The sequence below is a fragment of the Polyodon spathula genome, chromosome 44 (genome assembly GCF_017654505.1).
Source record: "Polyodon spathula isolate WHYD16114869_AA chromosome 44, ASM1765450v1, whole genome shotgun sequence".
NCBI lineage: Eukaryota > Metazoa > Chordata > Actinopteri > Acipenseriformes > Polyodontidae > Polyodon > Polyodon spathula.
In genome coordinates, this window is record NC_054577.1 from 540333 (window position 1) to 566711 (window position 26379).

Consider the following 26379-nt stretch of genomic DNA (forward strand, 5'->3'; position numbering starts at 1 on the left):
TTCTCTGTTACCATATAGGTAATTTTCCATTTTGGCTCTTATTATAGTTTCCATAAGTTTGCATATAATAGAAGTCAGGCTTACTGGTCTGTAGTTACCTGGTTCAGTTTTGTTTCCCTTTTTGTGGATCGGTATTACGTTTGCAATTTTCCAGTCTGTCGGTACCACCCCTGTGTCAAGAGACTGCTGCATGATCTTGGTTAGCGGTTTGTAAATTACTTCTTTCATTTCTTTGAGTACTACTGGGAGGATCTCATCCGGCCCAGGGGATTTGTTTATTTTAAGAGCTCCTAGTCCCTTTAACACTTCTGCCTCAGTTATGCTAAAGTTATTCACTGGACCGGGAAGGGTTCAGTTAGGACCAGACCTCAATCCAGTAGAACTTGTATGGGACGAACTGGACAGAAGAGTCAAAGCAAAGCTACCCACAAGTGCCCTACATCTCTGGGAATTGCTGCAGAAGAGCTGGGAAGACATGTCGGGTGATTTCCTGCTAAAACTTGTTAACCGAATGCCTCGTGTTTGTGAGGCTGTTATTAAGGCAAAGGGTGGCTATTTTGAGGAATCCAAGATTTAGAGACAATTTTCAATTTTCTTGAACATTGCTTTGATACTCCTTATGTTTTTTTTTTTATATTGTAACATGTGTTTTCATTTTCAAGTATTTACAGAAACGTATACAACGTAAAACATTGTCAATTATGAAAAAAAACCTGGTTTCCAGAAGTCCACTGTGAGTCTGAAAACTGACATGTGTGTGTGAGTGTGTGTGTGTGTGTGTGTGTGTGTGTGTGTGTGTGTGGTGTGTGTTGTGTGTGTGTGTGTGTGTGTGTGTGTGTGTGTGTGTGTGTGTGTGTGTGTGTGTGTGTGTGTGTGTGTGTGTGTGCCGCGCGCGTGGCCGCACCACACGCCACTACAAACCCACCACACGCACAGCCGGTGAGTGCGTTGTGAGTGTGTGTGCGTGCGTGCGTGCGTATATATATATATAAATAAATTTGTAAATCTGCCTACCTACATTCAGACTGGATGTTCATTAGTATGCATTTTAATTCTTTAAAAAAAATGTAATTCTATTTTTGATATTAATGATTCAATTTTCAATATCATCAATTCTGTTTTAGTTTTAGCAACAGTTAATTTTGCACTGGATTCTTTTGGTTCTGTATTTTTGGTTATTTTCCAAAGACACTTAACAGTACTGTAATTTGTTGTTGCTATTCACTATATCACATTAAGTCAATTCAAATGTATTTTTCGTGTTTCCTCCAGAAGTCTTATCTTACCATCAATAGTGGTAAGATATCATCTTAATTACCATCAAGATGTAATTATGCTTTGCATTACATGTTTTCTTCATTCTTCATTCCATTTAAGTGTATTAATTTGATAGTTAATATTGCATTGTCTTTCTGCTGTCCAGCTTTTTTTCAGTTTTCTACGATGCAAAGAATTGAACTCCATCCAGTAGGTGGGGCAAGTCTTTAAAAGACTCAATTTAAATCTAAAAAGAAGGAAAACGGAAGTGCTTGAAATCCAACTCAAGCGAGATCAAAATTTTGTATTTTTTTTTTTTTTTTTTTTAATATAATAACGAGGTTTTAATACGACCTTGTGTGGGTTTGGCGTGATAAGGCACTGTATACAATATCCGTGACCATCTCTGTCCGGGGCAAAGAGGCTGAAACCAATACGCGAGTCTGCAGAGGTCTGTTCTGCTTCTCTGAAATAAAAGCGGCAATGGATCTCCGTGTCCCATTTTAAAGGCGAGCTCGTCCCTACCATCGAACAGGCAGTGAAAGGAGCTGTGGACCTCGCTGTGTGTGAACTGACCAAGCTTATCGACAGCAAACTTGTTGCTTTCCAAATTGAAATGGAAAAAGAAAACGCCAGTCTAAAGATGCGATTAGAAATGTCAGATAACGAAGTGAATGCAATGCGTGGGTATCTGAATACTGCGGGCATTTCTCTCTTAAACTCCACCTGTAATAAACAGCCCTCTCTGAGGAACAGCAGTGAGAGGTGTGCTCTACCTGGGAGGGGGAGCGGCAGCATTACAGACGCGTGTGTGCCATTGTTCAGCGACAAAGTGAACGACGCTGCAGACAGAACAGTATCGGGTTTGCTCGATGCCTGTCCAGCGCAAAGCGGGATTGTAGAAGTAACCCAGTCCCGGCAATAGAAATGCAGGACCCAGTGCATGTAGTAAACCGAGAACAGCACGACATTGCACAGTCAGAACAAGAGGTACTGATCAGAGTGCATGACTATGAACCAGCAAGTGACACCTGGATACCCGAGTGGGGCAGGACTGTTAAAGGTAAGCCTGCTGATGCTTGCAACAAACATGTTTCATGATAAATAATTGTACTTTCTACATGTTGTGGTTTTAAAATAGTAGGGGTTGACAACATGCCCCACATGTCATCCAGTTCCTATCCAGTTTTAAATAACTTTAGCATAACTGAGGCAGAAGTGTTAAAGGGACTAGGAGCTCTTAAAATAAACAAATCCCCTGGGCCGGATGAGATCCTCCCAGTAGTACTCAAAGAAATGAAAGAAGTAATTTACAAACCGCTAACCAAGATCATGCAGCAGTCTCTTGACACAGGGGTGGTACCGACAGACTGGAAAATTGCAAACGTAATACCGATCCACAAAAAGGGAAACAAAACTGAACCAGGTAACTACAGACCAGTAAGCCTGACTTCTATTATATGCAAACTTATGGAAACTATAATAAGAGCCAAAATGGAAAATTACCTATATGGTAACAGAGTACTGGGAGACAGTCAACATGGTTTTAGGAAAGGGAGATCGTGCCTAACTAACTTGCTTGATTTTTTTGAGGATGCAACATCGATAATGGATAATTGCAAAGCATATGACATGGTTTATTTAGATTTCCAGAAAGCTTTTGACAAAGTCCCGCACAAAAGATTAATTCTCAAACTGAACGCAGTTGGGATTCAAGGAAACACATGTACATGGATTAGGGAGTGGTTAACATGTAGAAAACAGAAAGTACTGATTAGAGGAAAAACCTCAGAATGGATTTTGGAGTCTTAACGTGTGGTAACCAGCGGTGTACCACAGGGATCAGTATTAGGTCCTCTGCTATTCCTAATCTACATTAATGATTTAGATTCTGGTATAGTAAGCAAACTTGTTAAATTTGCAGACGACACAAAAGTAGGAGGAGTGGCAAACACTGTTGCAGCAGCAAAGGTCATTCAAAATGATCTAGACAAGATTCAGAACTGGGCAGACACATGGCAAATGACATTTAATAGAGAAAAGTGTAAGGTACTGCACGCAGGAAATAAAAATGTACATTATAAATATCATATGGGAGATATTGAAATTGGAGAAGGAATCTATGAAAAAGACCTAGGAGTTTTTGTTGACTCAGAAATGTCTTCATCTAGGCAATGTGGGGAAGCTATAAAAAAGGCTAACAAGATGCTCGGATACATTGTGAAAAGTGTTGAATTTAAATCAAGGGAAGTAATGTTAAAACTGTACAATGCACTTGTAAGACCTCATCTTGAATATTGTGTGCAGTTCTGGTCACCTCGCTATAAAAAAGATATTGCTGCTCTAGAAAGAGTGCAAAGAAGAGCGACCAGAATTATTCCGGGCTTAAAAGGCATGTCATATGCAGACAGGCTAAAAGAATTGAATCTGTTCAGTCTTGAACAAAGAAGACTACGTGGCGACCTAATTCAAGCATTCAAAATTCTAAAAGGTATTGACAGTGTCGACGCAAGGGACTTTTTCAGCCTGAAAAAAGAAACAAGGACCAGGGGTCACAAATGGAGTTTAGAAAAAGGGGCATTCAGAACAGAAAATAGGAGACACTTTTTTACACAGAGAATTGTGAGGGTCTGGAATCAACTCCCCAGTAATGTTGTTGAAGCTGACACCCTGGGATCCTTCAAGAAGCTGCTTGATGAGATTTTGGGATCAATAAGCTACTAACAACCAAACGAGCAAGATGGGCCGAATGGCCTCCTCTCGTTTGTAAACTTTCTTATGTTCTTATGTTCTTATTGTTTCAAACCGTGTGTACATTTGAATTTCGTGAGAAGTACGGCACGTTTACTGAAAGAGTCAAAACTGTTTAATTTGTTTCACAATGTGTGCAGTTGAAGTGAAATGTCCCCTCTGATGTGGGGAGTTGCACTCAGTTCATCGGAGCGCATACAAAAATGTTAAGAATTTAACGGAAATAATTTCTATAACATTTTTATAGAAAAGTGCTGTAGAAATTTTATATAAAAAGGAGCCAATTTTTCTATAATAACTATAGAATATTCTTCTATTAAGCATATTAAACCAGCATAGAATATTTAATAGATGTTTTCTAGCATGCCCAGTAAATATCATGTGGCTATGCATTAGTGTGATAGATTAGTACTATATTTACTGTCAATATTAAGTATGAAGTGTTTTACCTTTTTATAGTATTGTTTAGAACAAAAATCGGTTCCGTTAAAGAAACGGTCTTGTAACCAGCAGGTCCCCGGTTCAAATCCCAGCTCAGCCCCTGACTCACTGTGTGACCCTGACAAGTCACTGACCCTCCTTGTGCTCAGTCTTTGGGGTGAGACGTTGTTGTAAGTGACTCTTGTTCTATCTTGTAAAGCGTGATGGTGGTCCACTTTGAAAGGTGCCTTATAAAAATAGATTATTATTTCAGATTATTGCATTTTAAACTTACCATTACATTATCAATAATAACACTTAACAGATTACCCAGAAATGATTTATTTCAGTAGTACTTCAATACATCAAACCCAAATTATTTAAATGCAGTGAGAAGGAGGGCATATACCAGGAAGACTAGAAGGGAACTACCTGAGTGAGAAGGAGATCAGCTGAAGGTAGGGATAAAATGACTTTTAGCCTCCAGAAATAACCAGAGGTGGAAATATTCATAGATGTTCTCTAGCATGTCTAGTAAATATCCTATAAACGTGGAGTATAATATGATGGATTTTCTGAAGAAAAATCGAGATTAAAATAAATTGCTATATTTGGCTGTAAGTAAGTATCAAGTGGTTTATCTATATGATAGAAACAATCTTGTTCAAGTCAGCCAGCAGCAACACAATTAATAATTTAAGCAAGTTACTAGAGAGCTGGAGTGCATTTGAAATCTTGGTACAGGGTCAGTCAGAGGGCTGGAGTGCATTTGAAATCTTGGTACAGGGTCAGTCAGAGCGCTCGAGTGCATTTGAAATCTTGGTACAGGGCTCAGTCATTTGAAATCTTGGTACAGGGTCTCGAGTGCATTTGAAATCTTGGTACAGGGTCAGTCAGAGCGCTCGAGTGCATTTGAAATCTTGGTACAGGGTCAGTCAGAGCGCTCGAGTGCATTTGAAATCTTGGTACAGGGTCAGTCAGAGCGCTCGAGTGCATTTGAAATCTTGGTACAGGGTCAGTCAGAGCGCTCGAGTGCATTTGAAATCTTGGTACAGGGTCAGTCAGAGGGCTCGAGTGCATTTGAAATCTTGGTACAGGGTCAGTCAGAGCGCTCGAGTGCATTTTGAAATCTTGGTACAGGGTCAGTCAGAGCGCTCGAGTGCATTTGCGAAATCTTGGTACAGGGTCAGTCAGAGCGCTCGAGTGCATTTGAAATCTTGGTACAGGGTCAGTCAGAGTGCATTTGAAATCTTGGTACAGGGTCAGTCAGAGGGCTCGAGTGCATTTGAAATCTTGGTACAGGGTCAGTCAGAGCGCTCGAGTGCATTTGAAATCTTGGTACAGGGTCAGTCAGAGCGCTCGAGTGCATGTGAAATCTTGGTACAGGGTCAGTCAGTGTCAATTCAGCCAGCCATGTCACCACCCATCTCTCACTTCATACTTCATTAGATAATCCGAAGTTATGAAGAAATATGAAATTTTACTCTCAGCTCCAAATAGTTTCTGATATGGTGGTTCATAACACATTGCAGTAAAAAGCTAATCACTTTAAAAATATTTATGGCAGGGCTACAAAACTTTCCATGTCAAGGTATACATTTCACAGCTAAATTAAGCACCAAAGGTCATCAAGGTGTTTTCTGGGGGTTTTTTTGGCAGTGAGGTAGTGCCACACATGTGCAACAATGAAGATGTGGCATAGGTGGTATCAAGCTGAGGTTTACACAAGGGAGTCCTAATAGGGGTCTGTCTAACTGGCATGAATTTCATTTTGGGATCTTTCTCTTTCCTGAGATATTAAAAATTATAAAAAAGGAATTGCATTTTCAGGGCATAGTCAATTCCAATTAGGGTAAAGAAAGCAAGTTCTTTATAAAAATGTCAGTATGTCTTTTAAACAGACTGTATGCTGTATGACTTTTGCTTTGTTTAAAATATTCCCTATCATGTGAGGTTTCTGGGCCTCTCTAGGGTTAAAAGCTTGTTCTGTGTGTTGTCTCCACTGCTTGCACATGGTCTCTGTCCCAGTACATTATGCTATATAAACTCTACTGTATTGTAACCATTCATAACCCCTAGCTTAGGTTTTAAAATCCATTGACCTCCTTAAGTTCACAATCATGTTTACTTCACTCAGATTAGTGGGCAGTTGAAGGTAGAACAGTAAAGACGTTACCATGTTGGTCCACACTCATGCAAGAACTCCAATTAGCATGTGATGAACATAAACAATTATAGTGAAGGGAAAAAACAGCTGTATTGAATGAACTATTGTACAGGTCAATTAAGTTTAGCTTGAAGGAATTCATCTTTTTCTATTTGTGCTTTCTCAAGCTTGTACTGACTCCCACTGCTACCAGCCAGAGTAGGAACAGGAAGACAACACAGGATGTGATCAAAAGGCACATGGCATTGATCCAGCTGAGCTGACCAAGACAGCATGGCTGAGGGTTTGTGCATGAACTACACCAGCACATCACTGAGCTCATCGGACCTTTCTGTGATCACACCCATACCATTCTGTATCATACATGACAGCCACATACTGTCCAGGCTGCAGACTGATGGTTTAATTTGCTGCTGGAGCCTTTTGGGACACTGTTACCTGCACACGGGTACTAAAGTCATCTTTAGAAAGACGAAACATTTTCAGTCCCTCTAGTTAGAGGCACGCACTTGTGATAGCTGCAGGCAGGTAGTGTTGAGTATTGTTGAACAGCTTCAGTGGAAATGTAAAGGACCGCACTGCCCTGTGACAGTTTCACAAAATGCTGGTTCATTTGATGTGGAAGGACCCTACAGTTTAAACTTGCCATAACATTATCAATAATAACACTTTACAGAAAATATTTATTTCCATAGTACTTCAATAAAACAAATACAGTTTAATTCAGTGCAGAGACGGGACATATATGCAAGGGATGCTAGAAAAGTGATCTACCTGAGTAAGAAGGAGATGAGCTGGAGGGGAGACTCCTTCACTGTTGTTCATTGTACTGCCTCATATTTGATGAGGATCTAGCAGACAAGGTCCTCAATTCAGAAAGATGTATTTCAGATGGGTATTGGTTCCCCATTCAGAAAGATGTATTTCAGATGGTTATTGGTTCCCCATTCAGAAAGATGTATTTCAGATGGTTATTGGTTCCCCATTCAGAAAGATGTATTTCAGATAGTTATTGGTTTCCCATTCAGAAAGATGTATTTCAGATGGTTATTGGTTCCCCATTCAGAAAGATGTATTTCAGATAGTTATTGGTTTCCCATTCAGAAAGATGTATTTCAGATAGTTATTGGTTTCCCATTCAGAAAGATGTATTTCAGATGGGTATTGGTTCCCCATTCAGAAAGATGTATTTGTAATGATTGTTTTACCCTCTTAAACCACGTCTCTAATCAGTAATGGCATCTTTTCTTTCACCTCCTGCAACACCTTTAACCAGTAGTTTTTCCATGGCAGATGTTTACCTTTTAAAAGACTGAAGACTGATATAGTTATACCAGTCTGGTTTGCTGTTAAATGTATTGTTTAATGAAGACGATTTAAAAATGCACTTGCCGAGAGCAAGAAGTTTAATCAGGGATGTTTGGTCTATCCAGACAGTCTGTAATATTTCTGATGCAGTCCTGGTTAATACCAGAAAAGGCTTTGCTGACATTCAGCACGTCCCATTGTGGAGGGCCTTCAATCCACTGAATCAAGATCCATCCTGCCTGTCTTCACTGACTGTTTACTTACAGTATGTGATGTCTGAATTTATCACTGACTCCAGACAATCTTGTACCTGCGGCATCACACGGACAAGAAAACGGGTTTCTATTAAAAACTGTTAATCTATAATTTCTGAAATTTATTACAGTATTGCGATGTCCTAAAATAGTTTATTAGCGTTTTTATGTATACATATATATACATTATCTATAATTATAATTTTACGTATGTCATGTTTGTCATAATAGCGATTTTAAGGAAATTTCTTTTTAAGCTGACTGGTGTATGAATATATTTAAAGTGAAAAGACACGAAAAAACTATAGAACCACCACATGACTATCAAACTTTTATAGAATGTTTAATTTCTGTAAAAATTGTATTCAACTTTATAAATCTTTAGAGAACTTTTTTGTATGAGTTGTTTAGAAAATGTAATGTATACAGTGTAATAAAACAGTTTTATATGACAGGCCTTGTAATTCGGTACATAGGTTCAAGTTATCTTAATCGACACTCGAGATACACCTGTTAAAGGTCTTTAGGCAAGGTCCATTAGCTGGGATATTACCCGATAAGGGCAGAGGAGGCAGTAAAACAACTCCCGTACTGTAACAAGCATTTTGTGTTGCATGAAAAAAAACAGAAAATATGCTGGACTGTGTGTACTTCAGAAGAAATAAAATGACATGAGTTGTGATGCCTGCAATGTGTGTGTGTGTGTGTGTGTGTGTGTGTGAATGTGTGTACACACAACGTACTTGCATTACTGTATGTGTGTGAAGTGTTTACGATTGCATTACACATGAAGTATTGTTTACAGATACTGTATGTGTGAGTGTTACAGACAAACCACTTTGTCTAACGTAATGACATACACAACACACTGTCACAAATGTCTAACGTAATGACATAACACAACTGTCAACCACAATGTCTAACGTAATGTTTTACAGATCACATTATGTATGTGTGGTGAAGTGTTTACACTGTCACAAGAATGTCTAACGTAATGACATACAACACCTTCACAAATGTCTTTACATGACCTCGTTTACTTCACAAATGTCTTAGCAGTACATTGTGATCAGTGTTCTGTGTGTGTGTGTGTGTGTGTGTGTGTGTGTGTGTGTGTGTGTGTGTGTGTGTGTGTTTTGTGTGTGTGGGTCTAACGTAATGACATACACACACTTCACAAATGTCTAGCGTTATGTGTTGTGTTTGACAAGTCACAAGTACTGTGCTGTTTTCTATATCACAATACTGTGTGTGTGTATTTGAAATGTTTACAGATCACAATACTGTGTAAACAGATCGCAATCCCAGTAAACCACAAGCCCTGACCTAGAACAATAAAAATCTGAAATTGTCAGACATTTTAATAGTTCACATAGTTGTTATAAAACGGTGCCAGTGTTGTTTGAATACCAAAGCGCATCTGTCCTGAATTTCAGCAGCAAACCCCTCAATTGAAATGTAAGCAAAAACAGTGAGTGGGATAACATGCTTACCGGGACTAGTTTGAAATTTGTTTTTGCTTGCATTTCAATCCAGTGGTGTGCTGATGAAATTCAGGACAGAGCTGTGCTTCAGTAGTTCAGACAATACTACCACCTAGACGTGTTTTATAACAAGTTTAAAATAGCCATAGGTGCAGAAAGACAGGTCACGCTATTCAACCTGGTGCAGGAACACAGGCCAGTGTAAAACTACCACATTATTTTGAACACATGAAACATTCTCTGAGCTGTTGTTTGTTATATTTTATTTATTATGTTTGTATAGAGCTGTTTACACAAAGGTATCACAAAGCACTGTACAGTACATAGCAGAAAAAAATAACAAACCACAATGCATTTGTATAGCATGTCACACATACAACTGCCACAATCAGACCATTTAACTAACAGATTTAGATAAGAAAGCCATTTTATAAAAGTGCGTTTTTAGTCTTGACGTGAAAACTGTAACAGTCCCAGCTTCCCTGACAAACGAAGGCAGAGCATTCCATAATTTAGGAGCTCTACAAGAAAAAGCCCTCCCTCCTCCCGTGTTGCTTTTGTTGACCCTAGGAATAACCAGCAGCCCCGCATCCTGTGATCTCAGAGTGCGATTTGAAAGATACGGGGTCAGTAACTCCTGCAAATAACTAGGTGATAATCCATTCAAGGCCTTGTAAGTTAACAGGAAAATTTTAAAATCAATTCTATACTGCACAGGGAGCCAGTGTAAAAAGGCCAAAACAGTCTTAATATGTTAACTTTTCCTGGTTTTAGTGAGAATTCTAGCGGTGGTATTCTGAACAAGCTGCAAGCAAGATACCACGTATTTTGTCACACTTGAAAAAAGTGCCTAGATGAAACAAAGGCATGCATTAGTCTCTTGGCATCATATATGGAAATCATTGGTCAAAGTTTGGCTATATTTCTCAAATGGAAAAATATACTTTAGTAACTTCCCTAATACGAGTCTGATCCCACTAGCATAGCCTCTGATCTGAATTCAACATTAGAAACTTCTGTGACATCCAGTGCTTAATGTCTGTAAGGCAAGTAGCTAATAACACCCAGGCAGAAGAAATTCCTGGCTTTAGGGACAAATATAACATTTTTGGCACAAATATCAAATTCCACTAACAATACATACTTTGTATATTGCAACAAGTCGCAACTTTTCTGCAGCAAAATAGGTTTTATGGGAGCGACTATTTTGGGCTTTACAGTACAGTGAGTGTGAAAAACAAGATTAATTTCCATGAATGCAATTCTTCTATGGTTCTAACCCTAATGTTAAGGTGTGCGTGTGCGCGTGCCTGCATGTGCTAGTGCATGTGTGTTGGCGTTAAGAATTGATATAAATCATAAATTCAGTATTCAAATTCTTTCAGCTAGCCTGTTGCTGAAAAGCCTGGCCCGTCTTTCTACACCTATGCCTTAAAATGTCTGAAATAAGTTCTATTGTTTTAATTTGGATCTATTTCCTTGAGAATGAGTCAAGAAATGCCAGCTACTGATCTGCTTGTGTCTGGCTTACCCAAACAGCCTGTATGCAGCCCCTCACTAATACCAGTAACAGCAGGAAACAACAGAGTTTAGTCAAGAAATGCCAGTTACCGATCTGACTGCGTCTGGCTTATCTGTGCAGCCTGCAGCACCTTTATTAAAACTGGTATAGGTAGGAAACATCAGAGAGGATGCAAACTGACAGACTGAGCTCAAGGATCTATCTAAAGACGGTTACGAAGAGGCCATAAACAGAGTTTGAAATTAATCCATCTGTCGATAATAAAAGTAAAGATTTGCTAGGTGAAATAATCTCTGAATTAATTTATTTAATTTCAAACTATATGCATTTTATTGTTATTTGTTTTCATGATATACTTGTGGTATAAATATTATACTGAATGATCATTTGTGGTATACAGTTTTTGTTGCCTTTAGGAGTATGTCCTTTACATAAAGCACTGCCCCTGTCGGGTCTCGTGATTCCCTGGGACACGAATGATCATTCAGCATCCTCTGCAGGTTTGAAAGGAGGTTTAACTGCAGTGTATAAAAATGAAAAGGTTGGTCGCTACCATATTCAACTGCTTAAGTCGGGTCTAAAACACTAAAGTGATTCCCTGGGACATTCTGCTGAATGGTTAATCTATGCAGCTGATGGCTGCAGTGAGCGCAGCGTGTTTGTTTTTGATATTTTGCACGAGTTGTGTGTGGAATTGGGGACTGCACCTCTGTGTATAAAAATGAAAAGGTTGGTCGCTACCATATTCAACTGCTTAAGATACAACAGCTTGCTAAAACACTAAAGTGAAAATTGTTTCAAACTGCATTCTTGCTGAATGGTTAATCTAATGCAGCTGATGGCCGCAGTGAGCGCAGCGTGTTTGTTTTTGATATTTTGCACGAGTTGTGTGTGGAATTGGGGACTGCACCTCTGTGTACACTTGTAATATGAGTAAATAGCCTGAAGTCGGCAGATACATGGCTGATCTGAGAGCCTGCACGCAGGAAATAACACCAACAGCTCTTATGTTTTCATCTTCCTGTTTTATTTTTTCAGTAAAAACTAGTTTTAAGCTTCAGACTGAGTACATTCTGTTTTTAATTTACAATATGTTAAGCAATGAGGGAATACATGGTCGCTTTTTAAGGAACAGTGGCTTGAAACCTGGTTCCGGGAGACTGAGTTTGAGGCAACGTTGCTGACCTCAAGTCTCCTCTGGTGTGCAGTATGCAGTGGCCTGAAACCTAGTCTCTTGAAACCAAGTTCCAGAGCAACAAAGTGGCTTCATGTTCCCTCAGCTTTAAATACACCACAAGAAGCACACTGTCATATTTTAGATACTATACAACCAAACGAGCAAGATGGGCCGAAAGGCCTCCTCTCATTTGTAAACTTTATTTTAATATGAGTAATAGCCGAAGTCCTGATGCTGAGGCTGTAAACACCAACAGTCTTATGGTTTCATCTTCCTGTTTAATTTTTTCAGTAAAAACTAGTTTTAAGCTTCAGTGAGTACATTCTGTTATTTACAATATTAAGCTGAGGGAATACATGGTCGCTTTCTAAGGAACAGTGGCTTGAAACCTGGTTCCGGGAGGACCCGAGTCTGAGGAAACGTTGCCTGACTAAAGTCTCTCAAGCCATTCTTTTTCATTTGTGCAATGTGAGAGCTAACTTCAGTGAATTTTCTATGTTCAACCCAGTTAGCTGCAGTACATTTCTTTTTAAGTTCCTGAAATGTTTTTTTTTTTCTCTCTCAGCAGTACTCATCCAATAGACAGACTTTCACTGTTCTTAAAATGGTCAGTTTGATATAAACTCAGTTTTCCCTACAACACCTGACCCTGCTTTAGTACAGAATTACTTTGCTGTTTTTCATTATTGTAACATCGTAAAATGAGCATGTCTGCTTCTTTGGCTGAAGAGATATTATCAGCTCATCATCAAACTAGGGAAGCTGCTGCACAATTATGTCATCCTCAAACTACTGACGGTGAACAGTATAACTGAAGCTGTTATATCTGGTACCAAAGTAAGACCACCAGTATTGTACCGGCCAAATCATTGCAGTATGAAATCATAAGAACATAAGAAAGTTTACAAACGAGAGGAGGCCATCTTGCTCGTTTGGTTGTTAGTAGCTTATTGATCCCAGAATCTCATCAAGCAGCTTCTTGAAGGATCCCAGGGTGTCAGCTTCAACAACATTACTGGGGAGTTGATTCCAGACCCTCACAATTCTCTGTGTAAAAAAGTGTCTCCTATTTTCTGTTCTGAATGCCCTTTGTCTAATCTCCATTTGTGACCCCTGGTCCTTGTTTCTTTTTTCAGGTCATAAAAGTCCCTTGGGTTGACACTGTCAATACCTTTTAGAATTTTGAATGCTTGAATTAGGTTGCCGCGTAGTTTTCTTTGTTCAAGACTGAACAGATTCAATTCTTTTAGCCTGTCTGCATATGAAATGCCTTTTAAGCCCGGAATAATTCTGGTTGCTCTTCTTTGCACTCTTTCTAGAGCAGCAATATCTTTTTTATAGCGAGGTGACCAGAACTGAACACAATATTCAAGATGAGGTCTTACTAGTGTATTGTACAGTTTTAACATTACTTCCCTTGATTTAAATTCAACACTTTTCACAGTGTATCCGAGCATCTTGTTAGCCTTTTTTGTAGCTTCCCCACATTGTATAGATGAAGACATTTCTGAGTCAACAAAAACTCCTAGGTCTTTTTCATAGATTCCTTCTCCAATTTCAGTATCTCCCATATGATATTTATAATGTACATTTTTATTTCCTGCGTGCAGTACCTTACACTTTTCTCTATTAAATGTCATTTGCCATGTGTCTGCCCAGTTCTGAATCTTGTCTAGATCATTTTGAATGACCTTTGCTGCTGCAACAGTGTTTGCCACTCCTCCTGTTTTTGTGTCGTCTGCAAATTTAACAAGTTTGCTTACTATACCAGAATCTAAATCATTAATGTAGATTAGGAATAGCAGAGGACCTAATACTGATCCCTGTGTTACTCCACTAGTTACCACACTCTGGTCTGAGGTTTTTCCTCTAATCAGTACTTTCTGTTTTCTACATGTTAATCATCAAAAACATATATATTTTTATTTTATTTATTTTTATTTTTAACAACTCTAAATGGGGAAATATCAAATATTTATATGGTTGATTGATATGAAATTGTTGCAAATTTTATGAAATGTTTTGTTTGACATCGGTCACAAACATGTAGGATTAAAATATGTAATGCAGAAGTAGAACAGGCCCACCACAACAAAGACCTTGATGTTGTAATGGACTAGCTGTCAGAAACAAGACTTTAGGGCAGCACAGGGTTAAATCAGAGGGATTGTGGTGGGGGGGGCTTGATTTGAAGTTTTCAATCTTCAAAGCAACAGACAAAGATTATTTATTTTAATTTAGTAATTGCCAATTATTTTATTATTTTCTCTCAATTTGGCATATCCAATTATTTTTACGTTCAGCTCACCGCTACCACCCCTGTGCTGACTTGGGAGCGGCGAAGACGAACACACGCTGTCCTCCTGAACGTTTTTTTTTTTTTTCACACTGCAGACTCACTGTGGCTGCACTCACTGTGCAGCCACCTCAGAGCTAGAGAGTTGGAGGACAATGCAGCTTACAGGCAAGGCCACAGGCGCCCGGCCAGACTACAGCGGTCGATGGTGTGTGGTGAGCTGAAGACACCCTGGCCGACCTAAGCCCTCCCCCTAGGCGGCGCTCAGCCAATTGTGCGCTGCCCCCTGGGAGCTCCTGTCTACAGTCGGCAATAGCCTATAGACTCAGAATAGCCTGGACTTGAACTGGCGACCTCCAGGCTATAGGGCGCATCCTGCACTCCACTCGGAGCGCCTTTACCAGATGTGCCACTTGGGAGAGCCCCCAGCAGACGAAGTTAGCCCTAGCCAATACTGTAAGCACAGCGCAGAGACCAGGATCAAAGTACATAGTTAGAAATGAAGCGGAGACAGACTTGAGTGTAGGGAATGGGTTTCCTAACCATGTTGTTAATGCTGAATCACTGGGATCCTCATTGGGAGCTACTTGGAACTGGATGAGCATTGATTGGCCAGATGGCCTCTTGTTGGTAAATGGTCTTGTGATCTATTAACACTAGAACTACCGCAGCGGACTTTGTTATGTTATATTAAATTGCGTATAAAACTACTGCAGCGTCACACGCTACGAAACTGTTCTGTGTTCTGTCAAAATAGCGTGTTTATTTTAACATACCAAACGCAGTGCTACCTTTTAATTCTGATTTCCTCACTTGTATATTCCCATAATTTCTTTCTAATTCAGACGTTTTGATGTTATGGTTTGTTTTCCTTCAGGATATTGTCTTTTGACAGTTTTTGCAGCCTGCTTGTTACATGCGAGGGAAACCTGTTACAACAGGAACACTGACACGAGACTTGGGGGTTGGTGTTGGAAGGGGACTTATGAGTGCAAATGCTGGGCTATAAAACAGAGTGGTTTTAGCAGCTCAGAGACAACTTTTGGCATGCAGTGGGAGCTTATGACACTCTGTGAAGCAATAGAGAATAGTGCACGAGAATTGTTTGTTTGACTGTTTTATGTAAGTGTTTTCTGTTTACCCTTTTATTTTGTGCCCGAGTTCAACTCTGTTAGCTATTCAACGGTAATTTCTGTCTCCTGTCTTGCAATAGCTGGTTTGATGCACAATTATTCAATTTTTTTATTTTTTTTTCCCAATATAATCCCGCCTAAGACTTGCTGTGCAGTCCTGCCTTGTATTGGTCTGTTAATTTTAACTTGAAAATATTTTTACAGCTGTTGATAGATAAATCAGATCTGAAAATGACTCCTGCAGGTGTTCAAAACAAGCGTGAAGTTCAGGAGTACCAATCCAAACCCACTGTTTTTACTGTGACAGTCAAAATGACAGCTGCAGTAGTTCTCGGTATAATGTATTATATTTCCATAAATTTCTGCAATCCTGGGTCTGCTGATGCTTTGACGTGTTTAATATATAAATTTAGAAAAAGTGAAAAAAAGACAGTTGTCTAGCTGCCAGATCAGTGGAGAACAATCTCAAGAATATTTCAAAAACGTGATGCACCAAAAAGACAGCTCTGGTAGTTCTAGTGTTAGTGATCATTTTATTTTCACCCAGGTACTGAAGATGAAACATGTCTACCTGATACAGAGAACAAGGCAAAGACATAATCTGTCCAGATCATTGAAGTGACAGTGGGAGAGAAGCACACCGAGCTGGTCTCCCGGGCTGCATTAAACAGGAGGTCCTGGAGCAGCAGTCTGGCTCTGAAGAGACATGCTCTGTTATTGAAGAGGGGACTGATCTGGGATCCATCCAGGGCAGGCCTCACTCCACTCTGCTGCATACAAGCACAGGACACTGCAGATCCGCAGCGGCTCTCGCAGACTCACCCGTGGAACGGAGCCTCAGCAACGAGGGAGGACGGAGAATGCCGTCCACTGGCAGGACAACATGTAAGTAGAGCTCAGGACAGCAATGACGTGCAAATTGCTTTGGTTCTTGCTTGTTTTTCTCATATAGCGCTGTATATGTATATGTGTGTGTGTGTGTGTGTGTGTATATATATATATATATATATATATATATATATATATATATATATATATATATATATATATATATATACACACACACACAATACATACATACATACATACATACAGTGGCTGCAAAAGTATTCAGACCCCTGACCAATTCTCTCATATTACCGAATTACAAATGGTACATTGAAATTTCGTTCTGTTTGATATTTTATTTTTAAACACTGAAACTCTGAATCAATTATTGTAAGGTGACATGGGTTTTATGTTGGGAAATATTTCTAAGAAAAATAAAAAAACTGAAATATCTTGTTTGCATAAGTATTCAACCCCTGTGCTGTGGAAGCTCCCAGTTTGCACCGATGAAAGAAATTGCCCTAACGAGGACACAATTACTTTACCATTGGCCTCCACCTGTGAACCATTAAAGTTGCTGTCACATTTTCTGGATAAAAACCCCACTGTTGAAGGATCATTGGTAAGGTTGTGAATCCGAAGGAAAATGAAGACCAAACAGCATTCTACAGAGGTTAGAGATAAAGTAATACAAATGCATAGATTAGGGAAAGGGTACAAAATAATATCCAAGTGTTTGGATATCCCAGTGAGCACAGTTGGATCAATAATCAGGAAATGGAAGCTGCATAACACCACCCAGGCACTGCCAAGAAAAGGCCATCCCTCAAAACTCAGCGGTTCAGTGGCTGGGAGTGGAGTAATGGTGCACCAGTCAACCATATCAAGAGCTCTGCATAACAATGGCCTGTATGGGAGGGTGGCAAGAAAGAAGCCGTTACTCAAAAAGTACCATCTGAAAGCACGTCTGGAGTTTGCCAGAAAGCATGAGAGAGACCCAGCTGCGATGTTGGAAAAGGTTTTGTGGTCAGCTGCTTGATGAGATTTTGGGATCAATAAGCTACTAACAACCAAACGAGCAAGATGGGCCGAATGGCCTCCTCTCGTTTGTAAACTTTCTTATGTTCTTATGTTGTTATGTTCAGATGAGACCAAGATGGAGCTTTTTGGCCAAAACTCAAAGTGCTATGTGTGGTGCAAACCTAACACTGCCCATGCCTCAAGACACACCATCCCTACAGTGAAGTATGGTGGTGGCAGCATCATGCTGTGGGGATGTTTCTCATCAGCAGGGACTGGGCATCTTGTTACAATTGAAGTAAGAATGGATGGAGCAAAATACAGGAAAATACTGCAAGAGAATCTGCTTCAGTCCGCTTAAAAACTGAAGCTTGGGAGGAAATTCACCTTTCAGCAGGACTTTGATCCCAAGCACAAGGCCAAAGCAACATTGGAGTGGCTCAAGAACAAAAAAGGTGAATGTCCTACAGTGGCCCAGTCAAAGTCCTGATCTCAATCCCATTGAGAATCTGTGGCACTATTTGAAAATTGCGGTCCACAAGTGTCGTCCAACCAACCTGAACAACCTGGAGCAAATCTGCCAAGAAAAATGGGCCAAAATCACTAAGACACTGTGTGCAAAGCTGGTACATACTTACCCCAAAAGACTTAAAGCTGTTATTGCATCGAAAGGTGGCTTTACCAAATATTAATGTGTGGGGGTTGAATACTTTTGCAAGCAAGATATTTCAGCTTTTTATTTTTCTTAAAAATATTTCCCAACATAAAACCAATGTCACCTTACAATAATTGATTTTGAGTTTCAGTGTTTTAAAATAAAATATCGAACAGAATGAAATTTCAATGTACCATTTCTAATTCAGTAATATGAGAGAATTGGTCAGGGGTCTGAATACTTTTGCAAGGCACTGTAAATATAGCCTATAGAAACTCTACACACCCTTGAACTCTTTTCACATTTGGTTGTGTCAGTGCCTCAGTTTCATGCATTTAAATGAGGATTTTTTTTTTCCACTTACCTACACATCATACTCCACAATGTTAAGGGGGAAAAAAGTTTTTAATGAGAAAAAATATATATTAAAAATATAAAACTGAAAGATCATAATTGAATACGTCTCCACCCCCGAGTTAATACTTGGTGGAAGCACCTTTGGCAGCAATTACAGCTGGGAGTCTGCTGTGATAGGTCATTACCAACTTTGCACACCTAGATTTGGCAATATTTGACCAATCTTTTTTACAAAACTGTTCAAGCTCTGTCAGGTTCCTTGGGGGTGTTGATGGACAGCAATCTTCAAGTCATGCCACAAATTTTTGATTGGATTTAGGTCGGGGATTGACTGGGCCACTCAAGGAAATTTTCCTTTTTGTTCCTTAGCCACTCCAGTGTAGCTTTGGCTGTGTGCTTTGGGTCATTGCCAGGCTGAAAGGTGAACTTACGTTACAGTTTCAGCTTTCTTGTAGAGGGCAGCAGGTTTTCCTCAAGGACTTCTCTACTTTGCTCCATTCATTTTCCCTTCTATCCTGACAAGTGCCCCAGTCTCTGTCGATGACAAACATCCCCATAACACGATGCTGCCTCCACCATGCTTCACCGTAGGGATGGCGTTTTTCGGGTGATGTGCTGTGTTGGGTTTGCGCCAAACAAAACGCTTTGCATTTAGGCCAAAAAGTTCCATTTTAGTTTCGTCAGACCACAAAACATTTTGCCACATGGCTACAGAATCTCCTTAGTGGTTTTTTGCATACTTCAAACAGGATTCGAGGTGGTCTTGAGTAATGACTTCCTTCTTTCCACCCTACCATACAGGCCAGATTTGTGGAGTGCTTGGGATATTGTTGTCACATGCACACTTTGACCAGTCTTGGCCATAAAAGCCTGTAGCTTTTCCAAAGTTGCCATCGGCCCCTTGGTAGCCTCTCTGATCATAGACTCCAGATTCTTGCTCGGTCATCCAGTTAGAAATGGTGTAGCAAAGGAAGCCATACTAATGGGGGATTTCAACTTCCCCCAGGGAAAACCCGGTGGGTAGCGCGAAGGATGAAATAGAAATGGTGGAAATGACAAATGACTGCTTCCTAACACAATTTGTCAAGGCACCGACTAGAGGGGAGGCATGCATTGATTTAGTCTTTTCAAATAACAAAGACAGAATAACTAAAACAGAAGGTCAGAGAACCACTGGCAAACTCAGACCACAACATGGTCTCATTTGAAGTGTTTTTTAAACCCAAAAGTAATGACTAAAGCTGGTTTACAATTTCAGAAAAGCAAACTATGAAGGCATGTCCCTAACAGAAGTTCTTGGAGTAAAATAGAAAAACACCCACAGAAGAAGGATGGTGTTCTTCAAAAATTGTAGTACTAGAGTATATCCCTAAAGTAGACAAATCTAAATGTAAAACTTGGTTTAATAGATCAATTAAAAAAATATTCAGCGAAAAAAGGCACTTTACAGAGCATTAAAAAAGGACCAAAAAGAAAGTACTACACGGAACTGCAAACGCAAGTCAAAAAGGAAGTTAGAAAGGCCAAGAGAGAATAGAAATGAACATTGCTAAGGGAGCTAAAACCAATTCCAAAATCCAATATTACAACAGCAAGAGATTCAAAGAGGAGATTAAATGTTTAAGAGATACAAATGGCAAAATCGTAGAGGAAGAAAAAAAATAGCAAATATGTTAAATGAACTTTTCACAAGTTTTTACAAAGGAAGATACTGACAACACCCCACATGTCATCCAGTTCCTATCCAGTTTTAAATAACTTTAGCATAACTGAGGCAGAAGGGACTGGAGCTCTTAAAATAAACAAATCCCCTGGGCCGGATGAGATCCTCCCAGTAGTACTCAAAGAAATGAAAGAAGTAATTTACAAACCGCTAACCAAGATCATGCAGCATCTCTTGACAAGGGGTGGTACCGACAGACTGGAAAATTGCAAACAATACCGATCCACAAAAAGGGAAACAAAACTAACCAGGTAACTACAGACCAGTAAGCCTGACTTCTATTATATGCAAACTTATGGAAACTATAATAAGATCCAAAATGGAAAATTACCTATATAATAACAGGGTACTGGGAGACAGTCAACATGGTTTTAGGAAAGGGAGATCGTGCCTAACTAACTTGCTTGATTTTTTTGAGGATGCAACATCGATGTGGTAATTGCAAAGCATGTGACATGGTTTATTTAGATTTCCAGAAAGCTTTTGACAAAGTCCCGCACAAAAGATTAATTCTCAAACTGAACGCAGTTGGGATTCAAGGAAACACATGTACATGGATTAGGGAGTGGTTAACATGTAGAAAACAGAAAGTACTGATTAGAGGAAAAAACCTCAGAATGGAGTGTGGTAACCAGCGGTGTACCACAGGGATCAATATTAGGTCCTCTGCTATTCCTAATCTACATTAATAATTTAGATTCTGGTATAGTAAGCAAACTTGTTAAATTTGCAGACGACACAAAAGTAGGAGGAGTGGCAAACACTGTTGCAGCAGCAAAGTCATTCAAAATATATAGACAAGATTCAGAACTGGGCAGATACATGGCAAATGACATTTAAATAGAGAAAAGTGTAAGGTACTGCACGCAGGAAATAAAAATGTACATTATAAATATCATATGGGAGATATTGAAATTGAGAAGGAATCTATGAAAAAGACCTAGGAGTTTTTGTTGACTCAGAAATGTCTTCATCTAGGCAATGTGGGAAGCTATAAAAAAGGTAAACAAGATACTCGGATACATTGTGAAAAGTGTTGAATTTAAATCAAGGGAAGTGTTAAAACTGTACAATGCACTAATAAGACCTCATCTTGAATATTGTGTGCAGTTCTGGTCACCTCGCTATAAAAAAGATATTGCTGCTCTAGAAAGAGTGCAAAGAAAAGCGACCAGAATTATTCCGGGCTTAAAAGGCATGTCATATGCAGACAGGCTAAAAGAATTGAAATCTGTTCAGTCTTGAACAAAGAAGACTACGTGGCGATTTTCTGTGGGGATGACTATAAGAAATCAAGATTATGTGGCGACCTTTTTCTAAAAGAGACAATGTCGACGCAAGGGATGCAGCCTGAAAAAAGAAACAGGACCAGGGGTCACAAATGGAGTTTAGAAAAAGGGGCATTCAGAACCTTTTTTACACAGAGAATGTCCGTGTTAATCTCTGTTGTTGAAGCTGACATGGGGCTATCAAGATATGAGATTTTGGGATCAATAAGCTACTAACAACCAAACTTCATTCCGAATGGCTCCTCTCGTATCGTTCTCACTGTCTTATGTCCATGTTATCTCTGTGGTGCATGGGGCTATCAGATACAGCCTTTTTTTTCTGCTTCATTCTGCTCGTATCGGTCTCACTGGACCGTTGAAAGATTTTCTCTGCTTTTTCCAGAAAAAAAAAACAACTAGAGACCTGTGTTTTACGTCCTTTTGATGATGTCGGACAGAGTCCGTCATCGGACTGTAAAGGGAAAATTGTAACGTCAGACTTAGTCCGACGTAGGACCGCAAAAGGTTAAACCTGGAATGACCCTCCAGGACCGTCACTGGACAGCCCTGAGTTAAGTGCCACATTTTATGAGCTAAATGAGCAGCCATTTTACAAACAGCTTTGAATAAGACTGTGGCAGGCTGGTGAGTGGATAGAGGCCCAGAGACAGACTGCAGTTCAAAAAATCCTAATTTTATTATAAATAAACACAAAAATAAAGTGCACAAGGGCAAAATAAAAAATCTTTAAATACAAAAAGAAAGACAACAAAACAAAACTTACAAAATTAAGGTTTCCAGGCTGGGCAATGCCTTCACTGGATTCACAAATCACAAACACCAACCTGCTTCCTCAGCTCCCTCCTCTCAAATGAGAAGCAGAGGCCTCCTTTTATGTCAGGTGGCTGGGCGCTGATTGATCGTTAATTAACCTAATCAACTAATCAACCCCAGCCACCTGAACATAATAAACCCAGGCAGGTAGGGGAAATTAACCCCATCCCTGCCAATTTAAAAAGGGGCAGCGCTTTGCTCTGCCACAAAGACTTTTAAAGTTATAAGGGTAAAAAGTTGTCAATGTTAACAATGGAAAAGAAAAATTACAGGTAAGTTTATTTAAACAGTTGTAGCAAAATGTGGGGATGTATAACGCTATATTTTTCAGAACCCTGCTACTTACACTAAAGCCCCTTTCACACTGGCGTGCTGAACCCAGGTCAAAACCTGCCATCATGATCTGGTGTCATGCGGGTTGGCTGTGTGATTTCACACTGCTTTAGGTAAAGCAGGGTTGACCTGGGTGACTGAAGCAAACACAATGTACATATCAATGCCCCGGAAGCGGCGTGTTACGGACACTTCCATCCAAGCTTCTCTGGATTGAACCGGCAGCCCAATTGTTGATTAGAGCAAATGTTTCTTCATCCCATCAGTCAACAAAAATATGGCTTAACAGAATAACAAAAGTTCCTCGAAGTGAAACCTTCACGCAGGCATGGCTGTTTGTTAATTCGTCGGCTTCCGAACGGCCATCATGCATTTTGTCTCTCTCAACCCGGGTCAAAGCATGTCGACCCAGTTATGTGGTTTCAGTCTACATGGGATTGTGTAGCCAGGACCGGGGTAGGAGTGCCAGTGTGAAGGGGCTTATGTTGTAATAAATGTATTAATTTCTCTCTCTCTCTCTCTCATATGCTTCTGAAGTGGATACAGAAGAACAACATGGCTCCTGCCTATCGTCTCGCCACAACCTCTCATACAAACAGCATCAAGGTATGCCTGTGGGGAAAACACACCAAGAGTATTGGCGACGCATGAGAAGTGAGACAGTTAGGTTTCAGAATTCTACTTTACCACAACGTGATCAGCCTTTTGTAAAAGGAACGCCTCAGCAAATGTGCAGTTTGGAAACCCCTGAGACCACAAGTGGAAAGAATTCAAGTCAACTAGAAAACCCAAGTAGACACCTGGGAACTCCAACAGGAAAGAGATGGTTTTGTAATGTTTGTAGGAAAAGTTTCCGTCAGTTAGTGGCCTATAGACAACACCAGCGTGTTCACATGAGAGAGACCCCTCATCGATGCAATGAATGTGGGATAAGCTTTGCTCGGATAGAAAATCTTAAAGTGCATCTGCAAATCCACACAGGAGGGAAACTCTATCATTGCATTGAATGTGGCCAAAGTTTCAGTTTTTTCGAGTCCTATACAGCACCAACGAGTCCACGCAGGACAGATTAATCGCTGTTCTGTTTGTGGAAAAAGTTTCAGCCGCTTGGCAAACCTGAAAAGACACCAGCTGATTCACACAGGAGAGAAGCCATTCCGCTGTACACAATGTGGACAAATGTTCCGTCACTCTGGAGCCTTTAAACGACACCAGCGACTTCACACCTGACTGTGAGACAGCCACTGCCAGACATATGAGGTGTGACTTTGTTAACATGTTTAACTGAGGCGTCTCGAACACCGCACACAGGTTTGCATCTGACACTGACAGAGCGCATCGTGGGCGCAGTGGTATTCATTTAGTATTTTAATATCGTGTTCACACATTTCCAAGCAGACAGGGACCTTATGTACACACTCTAAATACATTAAACATTGTTTTCATTTATAAAGAACAGCAACTGTGTCATATTTACAACATGACCTTCACAGAAATGATTAATAGAATTTGTGTGCAGGAGCTGGGGTTAGAAAGTATACGTAGAAAACAGTGCTGGTATTCCATGGATGATTCTGCTTATACTTTCATCTATCTTGTCAGTGTTGTACATATTGAAGTACTTCTTCACAGTGGCGTGCTTCACTGCAGACCCAGTGAGTGGAACGTGCGCCATGTGAAATGGGCACATCCTCACCATGCGGGTGTGAGCTCTGTGCAACACAAAATAAAACAAATACATATATCTGTATCCACTTACAGCCTAGTGTTAGTGTTCAATTAATAGCAAAATATAGAAATGATCCAGACAAAAAGAGAATAACAAAGACAGCATTGTTTTGATCCTGAGTGCACATTTTGAAACAACCTTGCCCTTGCACTGGTATACGTTTCAAGTGGTGTCTAGTGCACATTTTAATGACACACACACTGACCAGTCAAGCTTCTGTGATTCTCTCTCTTCTTCATGAATATATTTAATAATAGTTGTTCACCAGTGTTCTGAGAGGGTGTAACAATGTCACTGTGTGCAGAGCATCGTGACGTTTGTGTTCAAAGAGTGCTTAGAATTTTTCAGAGAGAAATAACATGAATTCAGTTTTCCAGGAGCTTTAATTTAGAAAAGGCAGGTATTGTGAAAGGGCTGGATTCAGTTGAGACATTCGTTTGTGTTTTTTTATTTTATATATATATATATATATGTTTTGTTGTGACCGAGCTCTCACCTTGACAATATTTTTTAAAACACGTCTGTTGATCGACATTTTCCATTTACCACAAGTGTGCTGATGTTTTGATAATTAGAACAGATGTGTTCACATGAATTAGCTTCCCCAGAAGCTAGTGTATTTTGTATTTATTAAAAGATATCGCCAATAAAAAAAGTTTTGTACTTTTAGTAGCGATGTGGAACAAGAACAATATCTATTTTCATTAGTGCTGGGACAAATATCCGATATGCATCTGATAGTCAAACAAATATTTGACATGTATTCAGATACAGAAAACAGACGTTCGTATTCGCTAGAAGTGACAAAAATAACTTGCGCTTATTTAAAAAGTTGTGCAACAGTTTAAAAAATGGCAAATAAAGAAGAGCTGCATGTGAGATTAAATATGATTTACGGTTTAAAAAAAAATAGACGCGCACACACACACACGGGCCACACCCTCCTGCCCCTGCTGCTATGCTATCTGCCTTCATTCTGAGCAATATAATGGATTTTATTACTTTTTGAAAACGAATAAATATTTAAGTTATGAGCGAATGTTCGAACATGAAAATCCTGGGTTTGTCACAGCACTAATGTTAATACAAAACACAGTATACCCTACCATCTGTTCAATCTACCAATCTGCACTTGATCACGATCTAAAGCAATGTTCAAGAATAAGATAATTAATCCAGCTCACTGTCAACATAGCACACCACTGTACTTCTGCTGCTTTCCATTGTCATTAAAAAAAAAAAAATGTAGGCTTGTATTTTCCCATAAATAAAAAGAAGCGTACGCTTGGATGTATTGGGTAAGATTTTCTTGCAAAAATATCCAACATTGCAAATTGTTATTTGTTCATTGGAAATGTGTGTTTTTTAAATGTATGTAATATGCTTAAAAATATACCGTAGATACATTTGAAACAGTTTTTTTTAGTTCTTTTGTATTTTTTTATTGACCAAGAAAGCAACGTTGCATTCTAACCCAGGGATCTAACTTTAAACATCAAGTTGTGAGGAAGGTATCTAGAAGACTCTTGGTGTCATTTCATCTTTGTAATGTGATCTTTTTTACAGTAAAACAAGGGGTTCTACTCAATGAAGCTGAACGGTGGCAGAGTAAAATACAGCTAATGCTTAAATCCTCAAAAGAAGCTGAATGAATTTCAATAAATGAAAACTAGAGGAACATGTACAGCGTTGGCGGTCAGGGACTGTAAAATGAGTGATTTCTTTGTAATCATGATATGGTATGTTAACCATCTGTCTTTATTAAAATACTTTGAAAGATACAGTATTTGTGATTTGTGTGAGCATGTTGAGATATTATAGCAACGCTATTGTGTTTCAGCATTGTTTCTATGTGTTTCAACC

General features: G+C 39.5%; 1 long non-coding RNA gene across 1 annotated transcript; it reads left to right on the plus strand.

Moving 5' to 3' along the window:
- Positions 1–1535: 1535 nt before the first annotated feature.
- Positions 1536–26295, plus strand: LOC121305618. Its single transcript, XR_005948107.1, has 3 exons — positions 1536–2320; positions 16317–16654; positions 23325–26295. It is a non-coding gene; the product is annotated as an uncharacterized LOC121305618 (long non-coding RNA).
- Positions 26296–26379: the final 84 nt, after the last annotated feature.